Genomic DNA, 8,914 nt, shown 5'->3' with positions numbered 1-8,914 from the left:
CCACTGCCGCCCCCGCCCCTCTCTCTCACCGAGTCCCCTCCCCTGAGCGGACCCCTGGGACTGGACGCCGAGTGTCCCGCAGGGTCCACCTCCACCCTCACCTTCTCCGGGGTGTAGTCCAAGGTTTGGGGACTTTGTCGTTTCACGTGTAAGGCTTTACTCGGGTTGGAGTAAAGGGCCTGTTCATTCTGCATTCGGAGATCCAGGGCTCTCAACTCCTTTTATCGAGGAGACTGCAGCTCATTGTGTGTGCTTGGCAGCCTTGTCAAAAGTCAATCAGCCTTTAAAAAGGAAATTCTGTCAGTTTTGACAGTGTGGATGGACCTGGAGGACATATTAAGAGAACTAGGCACAGTAGGACAAATACCATGTTATCTCACGTGGAATCGGAAAGAATTGAGTTCATGGAAGCGGAGAGTGGATGGGTGGTTATCAGGGTTGTAAGGGGGCGGGTAGGGGAGATATCATGAGAATACCAATTTTCAGGTAGGAGGAACATGTTCAAGAGATCCATTTACAACGTGGTACTCTAATATATACAAAAATTGCTGAGACAGGATAGCAACTTAGCAAAACCGTGTCTCAAAAATAATAAAAGGTTGGGGATGGAGTTCAGTGGTAATGGCTCTTGGGTTCCATCTGCAGTTACCACCCCCCAAATGTATACAACATGTTGTATAAATATGGACAATTTTGATTTATCATTTTAAAAATAACATTTAAATGAATTTTTTAAAGGGTTAAGTACCAGCTGGGCTAGTTGGTACACACCTGTCATCTAGCAACTCAGCCTCTGCAACTTAGATCTTTAGTGATATATTAAAAACCTGTCTCAAAATAAGCTATGGGGATATAGCTCAGGGGTAGAGTGCCCCCCTCTGGGTTTAATTCCCCTGTATAAAACATACACACACACACACAGTACCGGTAATTTCTTGTGTACTTTCTCAACTTGGACTCTTTATAATACATTGTCTCAATCCTCAGATAACCTAGCCCTGTTTTAAAGATGAGACAGTGGAGATTTAAGTACCTTGCCTACGGTCACATAAATAGTAAGAATGAGGCCAGGACTCAAATTCATGTCTTATTCCAGTCTGTAACTTTTCACTTGGCCATGTAAATGAACTAGAATCGTAAATGGGTCAAATAATGAAAAGCCTTGACAATGTAATAGCAAGATGTATCACCAAATTCCACAGAAGATTTTAAGCAGGAGCATGACACAGTGCCCTCCAGTTGAACCCACACTCTGTTGTTTTCCTGTGTAGAGATGAGTCTGGAGCCGGGGAGACCAGGCTAAGACTATTGCCTCAGCCTAGGTGAACACCAGCCAACCCACCAGCAGACCTTAAACTTACTGCGACAGTGAGTGGGCTTAAAGGGAGAGGAGAAAATGGATTTGAGAGTAGGAGTTGAAATCATCAAAATGATGTGGAAGATAGGGAAGAATGTTAAATGAGTCAATCATTTACTATTTTCTAGGCCTCAAAATCTTTACCTTTAAAGTGGAACATTGGACTATATGTTAAATATTTTACAAAACCAACCTTAGGCTGATACCAGAATGTGGCAAAAACAACACCTTTTGTATTGAATTAAAAAAAAAAAAAAGGAAAAAAAAAACTTAAGTAAAACAAACAAATATAATCTAGCAAAAAATTTAAAAGTTTGTTGTACCATGACCAAAATTGAATTTATGTTGTGGGACTTTTGTCCCAGGACTTTTAGATGAGGGCTGGTGAGCAGGGGAAGAGGTGAGAAAAATTCACAAAGGAAGCAAATAAAGAGTTTATTGGCTGGAGATAAGCTGCTGCTGCTATAGACAGGGGGGTGGGGAGATAAAAGACATTTGCTCACCCACTCAGAGGGCATCAGGTCTATATGTTTCTGAGTTCTTTGTTCTCCTTTGGCGGGCTTTTTGCTAGGACTGGTTTGTGCTGAACAAAGGGTGATTGACAGATTCCTACACTTTGCCCATAGTGCTTATTGCATGCTCCAAAACCTCCTTCCCAGGTTTTACATTAAATATATGAGATGCATTTAATATATATGGGAACATGAAAGGAACCTTTTCCTTGGTTACTCAGGATCAAACTTGGCTCTCTATTCAGGCTCCTTGGGATGGTCAGCTGAAAAACAGCTCTTTATATTTAGACTTCAGGGAAGTTAGCTCCTTGGATAACAATTGAGGTAGGGTGGGACTTTGAACAAGTGTCCCTGATCTGTCCTGCCTCAGTTTATTTCAAGGATATTAAATGCTAATAAATTAATACACTTATACATAATAGGTCAAATGAACAGGAATGTTTTGATTTGTGATGGGAAAATGTTTCATAAAATTTAATACTTATCCCCAGTCTTTCTTATTTTTTTTATTTTGGGACAGGGTTTTACTGAGTAACCCAGGCTGGCCTTGAACTTATGTTCTTCCTGCCTCAACCTCCCAAGTAGCTGAGATTACAGGCATGCACCAGTATTCCATTTATCAAAGAAACCTTTAGTAAATGACGATAGTCACACACTGAAAACTAGTTTCATGCTTAATGGTGAAATTCTAACATATCTGATAACTATAGAAATAAAACAGTGGTGCCTACTTATCCCTTCTAAATTTTGTAATGCTGTTCTGGAAGTACTGGCTTATACAATTAGATAAGATCTTAATATAAGAAATGAGAACTGAAAAGGATGCAGAAATTTTATTTCACTAAGCAGTTAGATTTGTGATTTGAGGTATGCATGCAGCCCCTTTTCAATTTCTGACTGGTCAAGTTCAGAGGCATTGTGTGCATGTCTGCCCCAGAAGATGAAGCAGTCACTGTGCTATGATAGCACACAGTCCAGGTGCAGTGATAGCTGTCCCATGGTAGGTACTGGGAGTGATTCTTTTTTTTTTTTTTAATTGGTTGTTCAAAACATTACAAAGCTCTTGACATATCATATTTCATACATTAGATTCAAGTGGGTTATGAACTCCCATTTTTATCCCAAATACAGATTGCAGAATCACATCGGTTACACATCCACATTTTTACATAATGCCATATTAGTAACTGTTGTATTCTACTACCTTTCCTATCCTCTACTATCCCCCCTCCCCTCCCCTCCCATCTTCTCTCTCTACCCCATGTACTGTAATTCATTTCTCTCCTTGTTTTTTTTTTTTTCCCATTCCCCTCACAACCTCTTATATGTAATTTTGTATAACAATGAGGGTCTCCTTCCATTTCCAAGCAATTTCCCTTTTCTCTACCTTTCCCTCCCACCTCATGTCTCTGTTTAATGTTAATCTTTTCCTCCTGCTCTTCCTCCCTGCTCTGTTCTTAGTTGCTCTCATTATATCAAAGAAGACATTTGGCATTTGTTTTTTAGGGATTGGCTAACTTCACTTAGCATAATCTGCTCTAGTGCCATCCATTTCCCTGCAAATTCCATGNCCCCTTTCCTTGTTCATGGAACCCTGATTTTTGTTTAGGTAGTAATGAGTCACAGAAAAGAAATCCTGGCTTGTCTGAGCTTGTCATGCCAAGCCATTCTCATTTGGCAGTGTCTGGGGCAGGCATGTGACAAGCCCTGGTCACAGACATGTGGTACAAGGAAATCCAGTAGGAGGTTTCTAAAGAGCCCCCACCCACTCACCCACCAGCTTCCTACTCCTACTTTCTTTTTGTTGTCACAAGATAACTCATTGGAGGGCCACTGCTGAAGCTCAGATTATCCCAGTATGTACATGTGACACATAAGCACGATTATGAACACTATTACTGCACACCTAGACTTGTTGACAGGGAAATCCATCCATAGTATGTTGTTGATGTAATACAAATCATTAAAACTGTACACATATAATTAAACACAGTTCAATTTACACAAGTGTTTACACTGAGATCTGTTTAGAAATATATTCACTTAAATACTTAGAGTGGTCATCTCTGCGTGGTGAGATGTTGGCTAATTTCTACACCTTTTCACCTATATTTTCTACAACATTTAAATTTTTGTAAATAAAAAACTTTTATAAAAAGAAGTATCATTCTGAGAAAAAAATGAAAAAAGATATGATTCTGGGTGATTTCTATTTATCTCATGTTTACTTATAAAGGATTTTTATTCAAATATACAATCCCATCATAAAATTATTTTTATAAGACTTCATAATTAGCATCACATGATTTTCTCTATGGCATGATTGTCAGGCAGGAAATGTTTTTATTCTGGAATAACACTTCCTCACAAACATTTTTCGGAAACATTTAAGCATTTCCTGATCTGAACATTTTTGTGGTGTGTGTGTGTGTGTGTGTGTGTGCGTGCGTGCGTGCATGTAGCTTCTTATTACAATTTACAGTACTCTCTAGCCCACTTGAAAATAATCATCCTGTTAGAGAAGACAATTTTCAGAAAAATGTGTTTTGTTAGACACTTTCTATTCGCTAAGAAAATAAAATTGGTACAATTTTCACATAGTGGTAAAAATGATAAGCAGTCTCCCCTTAGCCTACATTTACAGGGGATACTGAAAATTGAACCAGGGGCCCTCTATTACTGAGCTACATCCTCCACCCTTTTTTTTATTTTTATTTTGAGACAGGGTCTCCCTGAGTTATTGAGGGTATTGCTAAGTTGCTGAGACTGAGCTCAAACCTGGACTCTTCCTGCTTTAGCTTTCCAAGTTGCTAGAATTGCAAGTATGTGCCACTCCACTCCACTACTTTAACCTATATTTAGGAAATTTTTATTTACTTGGTTCATTTGATTCTCTCAAGAAACTAAAAATTCTTAAAACTAAATATATTATATGTGTGTGTGTATATATACATATTTATACACATATATATGTATGTGTTTTTTAAGGCAGTCTCTAGAGTAAAATGGAAAGGGGGCTTTTATTTTTGTAGTTAATGACCCTTTGCAAGGCTGGTCCTACCAGGACATCACACAAAGATTCAAGGCAAGGCTGACCATTGCAGTAGACAAAGGAAATAGAATCAGTGCTGTTCGTCCTGCATTATGATAGTTGCTATGGCAAATTTGATGTAAGAGATAACCTTTCTCTAATAGATCCTAGAATCTAAAATTTATAAGGTCAGGAAAACATGTGGGGACCAAAGGCTGGAGATGACTCTAGAAAGGGAGTCGGGGGGGGGGCACTTATGAACTTAAACAAAGGGCAGATACGGTCTGGAGGAAGCTGTGAGAGAAACAGATGGACACAGGGAAACAAATTGACAAGTGGCTCTAGGAGTCTAGAGGAATTTCTGCAATGGTTTTGAGATGGAGAGGGAAGGAGAAGGCAGAGATTAAGCAAATACTTACATTGTCTAGTCTCTGTGGTCATTTCTCTCTTGTTCTTTCTGAGCATCAATGGAGTCTTCAGAAGGATTTAACTTAACTCAGCTGGAATAGGAAAAACTGAGGATAGGGTGATTTCTGTACACACTTGAGTCAGAGCTTTACAGAAGGAATAGCTTGCACCTGGCCGCCAGCATGGACATGGTGAATGTCTGAGTCAAGTTATCTTATGTTTGTGTTTTAGTTGGATAGATCCACCCATTCACCTATGATTGACAGTAGGAATCATCGCCCTACACAGATAGAGATGTGACCCTGACCCAGTGTAAAAGTTGTAGGCCATGAATCCCAGGGCTTTATGGTAGTCTTGAAATTACCTCCCTGTTCTTCCCTTGGGGTCTTCAGTGAGATGTTGCTCCTCCCACCTTCATGTTGGTGCTTTTTAATAACTTCTGGGATGGGGCTTCCTGCTAAAATGGTTAGGGTTAGGGTTAGGTCTTTTAGGGGACAGACTATCCTGAAGTTTAGTCAGAGGTAAGACAAGGCCTTCCTAAGTTTTCTTTGATACAGCAGGAACTCAAACCTGACCTTACCACCCTAACCTGAGCCAGTGTGGGTCTGGAGAAGATATTGAAGCAGGTCTGTAATCTAGAGGAAAGATTGGGACTATTTCCCCAACAAGCCATTCAGACTGAGGGTCTCAGATCTGTTTTGGGTTAAGAACACAAAACAACTGGTAGAATTACACAACACACAGTCCACTGGAAAATATTTAAGAGCCCTATTTAGAAAAAAAAAACTTTGTTTAGACTCTATTATTTAGTACCAGTGTCCATTCGATCTTCTCTCCTTCAGAGATTCCTATCTGTTTTGCTAGGGTTTGGTGCCTCAGGCCCAAGTCACCAGAGAAACTTTGGAAACCAATGCTGGTTTCATTTTGCAAGGCCGATATAATGTTTCTAAAAGCTCCATAGTATAGTCTGAACTGATGGTCTCGTATGTATCAAAGTGGAATGATAAACATAATGGAAATTTTAACTGTTTTTGTACATTGAAATAATTACCCATGTAGTAGGATTGAGGTAAATCCAGCTTCAGGGTTTACAACATTAAAGTTGGAAGAGATCTGCAGAACATTCCTGGCCCTGTCCCCTGAACTGACCTCCAGTACCCACTCAAATGTCTGTTGATCCTATTCCAGGGGACTTCCAGAGCAATATACGCAAGGAAAAATGAAGACTAAGACTAGGCAAGTTAGGAATCAAGTATCAGTCAAAGCTTTACAACAGGGATGCAAAATAGGCAGGATTTTTATCATTAAGAAACGAGAAAGATGTGATGAAATGCTTCCTGCCTTTGTGGCCATGTTGCCTGCTCTCTTCACTCACCCCTGGCTCAACCCACTTCTGATTCCAGTATCTTCCTACAGGATTTGACAGGGATTTCTTTTGGACTTCTCTTCAGTTGAGATTAACAGTAGCTCTTCTTGGAACACCTGGTCTTCGAAGTCCTAGAATTCTTTGTTTCCATATAGCTCAACATTCTTTCATCTCCTGATCTCTCCCTATGACCCAGCATCTCCATCTATTTAATTTCCCAGTTCAACCAGTCTTCCTGGTACCCATGGCCTCATATTCTTTTTCCCTTTCCCCCTCCAATGAGGCCACTTGAACTAGTTCACATCTCAGATTTCCCATAAAAGTTCAGAGGAATTCCTGCCTCAAAGAGATAATCCCCAGAAGGCCTAATGGTTCACTTTTTATTTATTTATTTTTTAGTGCTCAGGACTAGAAAATGATCATTCTGATGTTCTGATGCCAAGGATTCTCTTTCTAGCCCTCATCAGAGGATACAGATTGATGTATCCCTTTGACTGAATCCACCACTTGGTATGGAGAATTGTGATAATGCTGGAAAACCAGCACCGGTGAGTCTTACAATTCCCTTTTGTTCACAAAATATGTGATCATAGGTCAAAGCGAATTTTTATATGCAAGGTTGATGTTTTTAGCATCGTACCCCCAAATCTCCTGTCTCTGATTTACCTTTGCCCTGAGCTGATTTGGCTTTAAATTATAAATTAGTGATAAGACATGTATGTAGCATTATTTCATATGTGGAGCCATGGCAACAAAAACTTCTTTTAAAGAGAAAAGGAATTAACAATTATTGAGTATCTACTGCACAGGAGACAGAGGCACAATTACTCATAATGATAACAATAATATTCATAGCATGCTATTATGTGTCAGGCCATGTGCTAAGATCTTACTTGTGACCTATCTTAATCCTCATAATAACTTCATGAGATAAGCATTGTATTACTGTCCTCATTTATAAAATGAGGAACTTAAGCTTAAAGAGATGAGGCAACTTGCTTGAGATGAACTCGGTTTCAAACCCAGATCTATCTAAATCCAGCACCTTTTATATAGTATATTAGAGAAAAGGGGAACTGACTCACATGACATAACTTGGACCTGATACAGTCAGATAAGGATGAGAAAAAATGAGTTTTTAAGTAGATTATTAATTTCATCTCAAATTTTCAATACATTTAGGCTATGAATGTATATTTCAGTGAAACTTTGGAGACCATTTCATGAGCTGAGAATACATACTTGTCATTGTTTCATTCTATTTGTAGTTTTTGTTACCAAAAAGAGTTACATGATAAATTTTATATTAATAGATAACTAGTCTTAATTTTAAGCAGAAATTTTCTTTTTAAATCTAATAGGCAAAATATATATAGTCTCATTTTTTTAAATTATTTGCTTTTGACTAAGAAAAAGAATAAATATAAAACCTAGCTGTATTGACTTTCGTGTTTCAGACCACTTTTAACTAGTTATTTAAGACTCAGTCCAAATGTTTCCTCTATCATTGGAGTTAGGGGGTCACAAGTATTTGTTTGTAGGAGGATTCAACCATTCAGCAGTCTCAGGATTGGGAAGCCAATGTCTCTCCAACAGTGCCTTATAAAGCAAATGAACTTAGGAATTTAAAACTAGCTTCTTTCTTCTAAGGATGTTCTCTCCTCCCCATGAAAACTGGGTTGGAAAAATAAAAATTTATTTATTCTTTTGTTTCCTTTTCTTTTTCTTCTTTTCAGTACTTGGGATTAAACCCAGGGGCACTTAACAACCGAGCACATTTCCAGTCCTTGTTATTTATTATTTTGAGATGGAGTCATGCTAAGTTGGTTAGGGCTTTGCTAAGTTGCTGAGGTTGGCTTTGAACTTCCATTCCTCCTGCCTCAGTCTCCCAAGCCACTGGGATTATAGGCATGCATCCGTCACCTTGCCCAGGTTTACTTTTTAATTTACTTTTTAAAAAAAGTCTCTCGGGCCTTTTAGTCAGCACTTGTCACCCAGAATTTCTCTCAATCTATTCATTTCAACTCCTAAAATGAAATCACAATCCTCACTGATCAATCTGGTTCAAAAAACACACATATACTCAATATTAGATAAATGCATATTAATATCTCCACTTAGAAAATCCTCTTGTTTTAAAAAGGTAACAAATTGGATTTATTGTAGCCATATATCATTAAATATACAAAAGAAGGCATTTGTCCTCAGTTAAGAAACCATGCAAATCAGCTACTCTAAGA

General features: G+C 38.6%; 1 protein-coding gene across 5 annotated transcripts in view; it reads right to left on the bottom strand.

Annotated features, from left to right (window-relative positions):
* The window catches only part of Rcbtb2 (RCC1 and BTB domain containing protein 2), a 41,521-nt gene extending 41,186 nt beyond the window's left edge, over positions 1–335 (bottom strand). For 2 of the 5 annotated variants that reach the window (XM_048800928.1, XM_015484286.2), the window contains exon 1: positions 102–330. The gene's annotated coding sequence lies outside the window, so the exon portion shown is untranslated. Of the gene's footprint in view, positions 1–101 lie in introns of all 5 variants that reach the window. The other 3 variants (XM_048800931.1, XM_048800926.1, XM_015484285.2) reach the window with 3 other exon arrangements.
* Between the last annotated feature and the right edge of the window lie 8,579 nt (positions 336–8,914).

The sequence above is a fragment of the Marmota marmota genome, unplaced genomic scaffold (assembly GCF_001458135.2).
Source record: "Marmota marmota marmota unplaced genomic scaffold, marMar, whole genome shotgun sequence".
Lineage (NCBI taxonomy): Eukaryota > Metazoa > Chordata > Mammalia > Rodentia > Sciuridae > Marmota > Marmota marmota.
The sequence above is the reverse complement of the archived record's forward strand: the minus strand, read 5'-3'. Positions and strand labels throughout refer to the sequence as shown.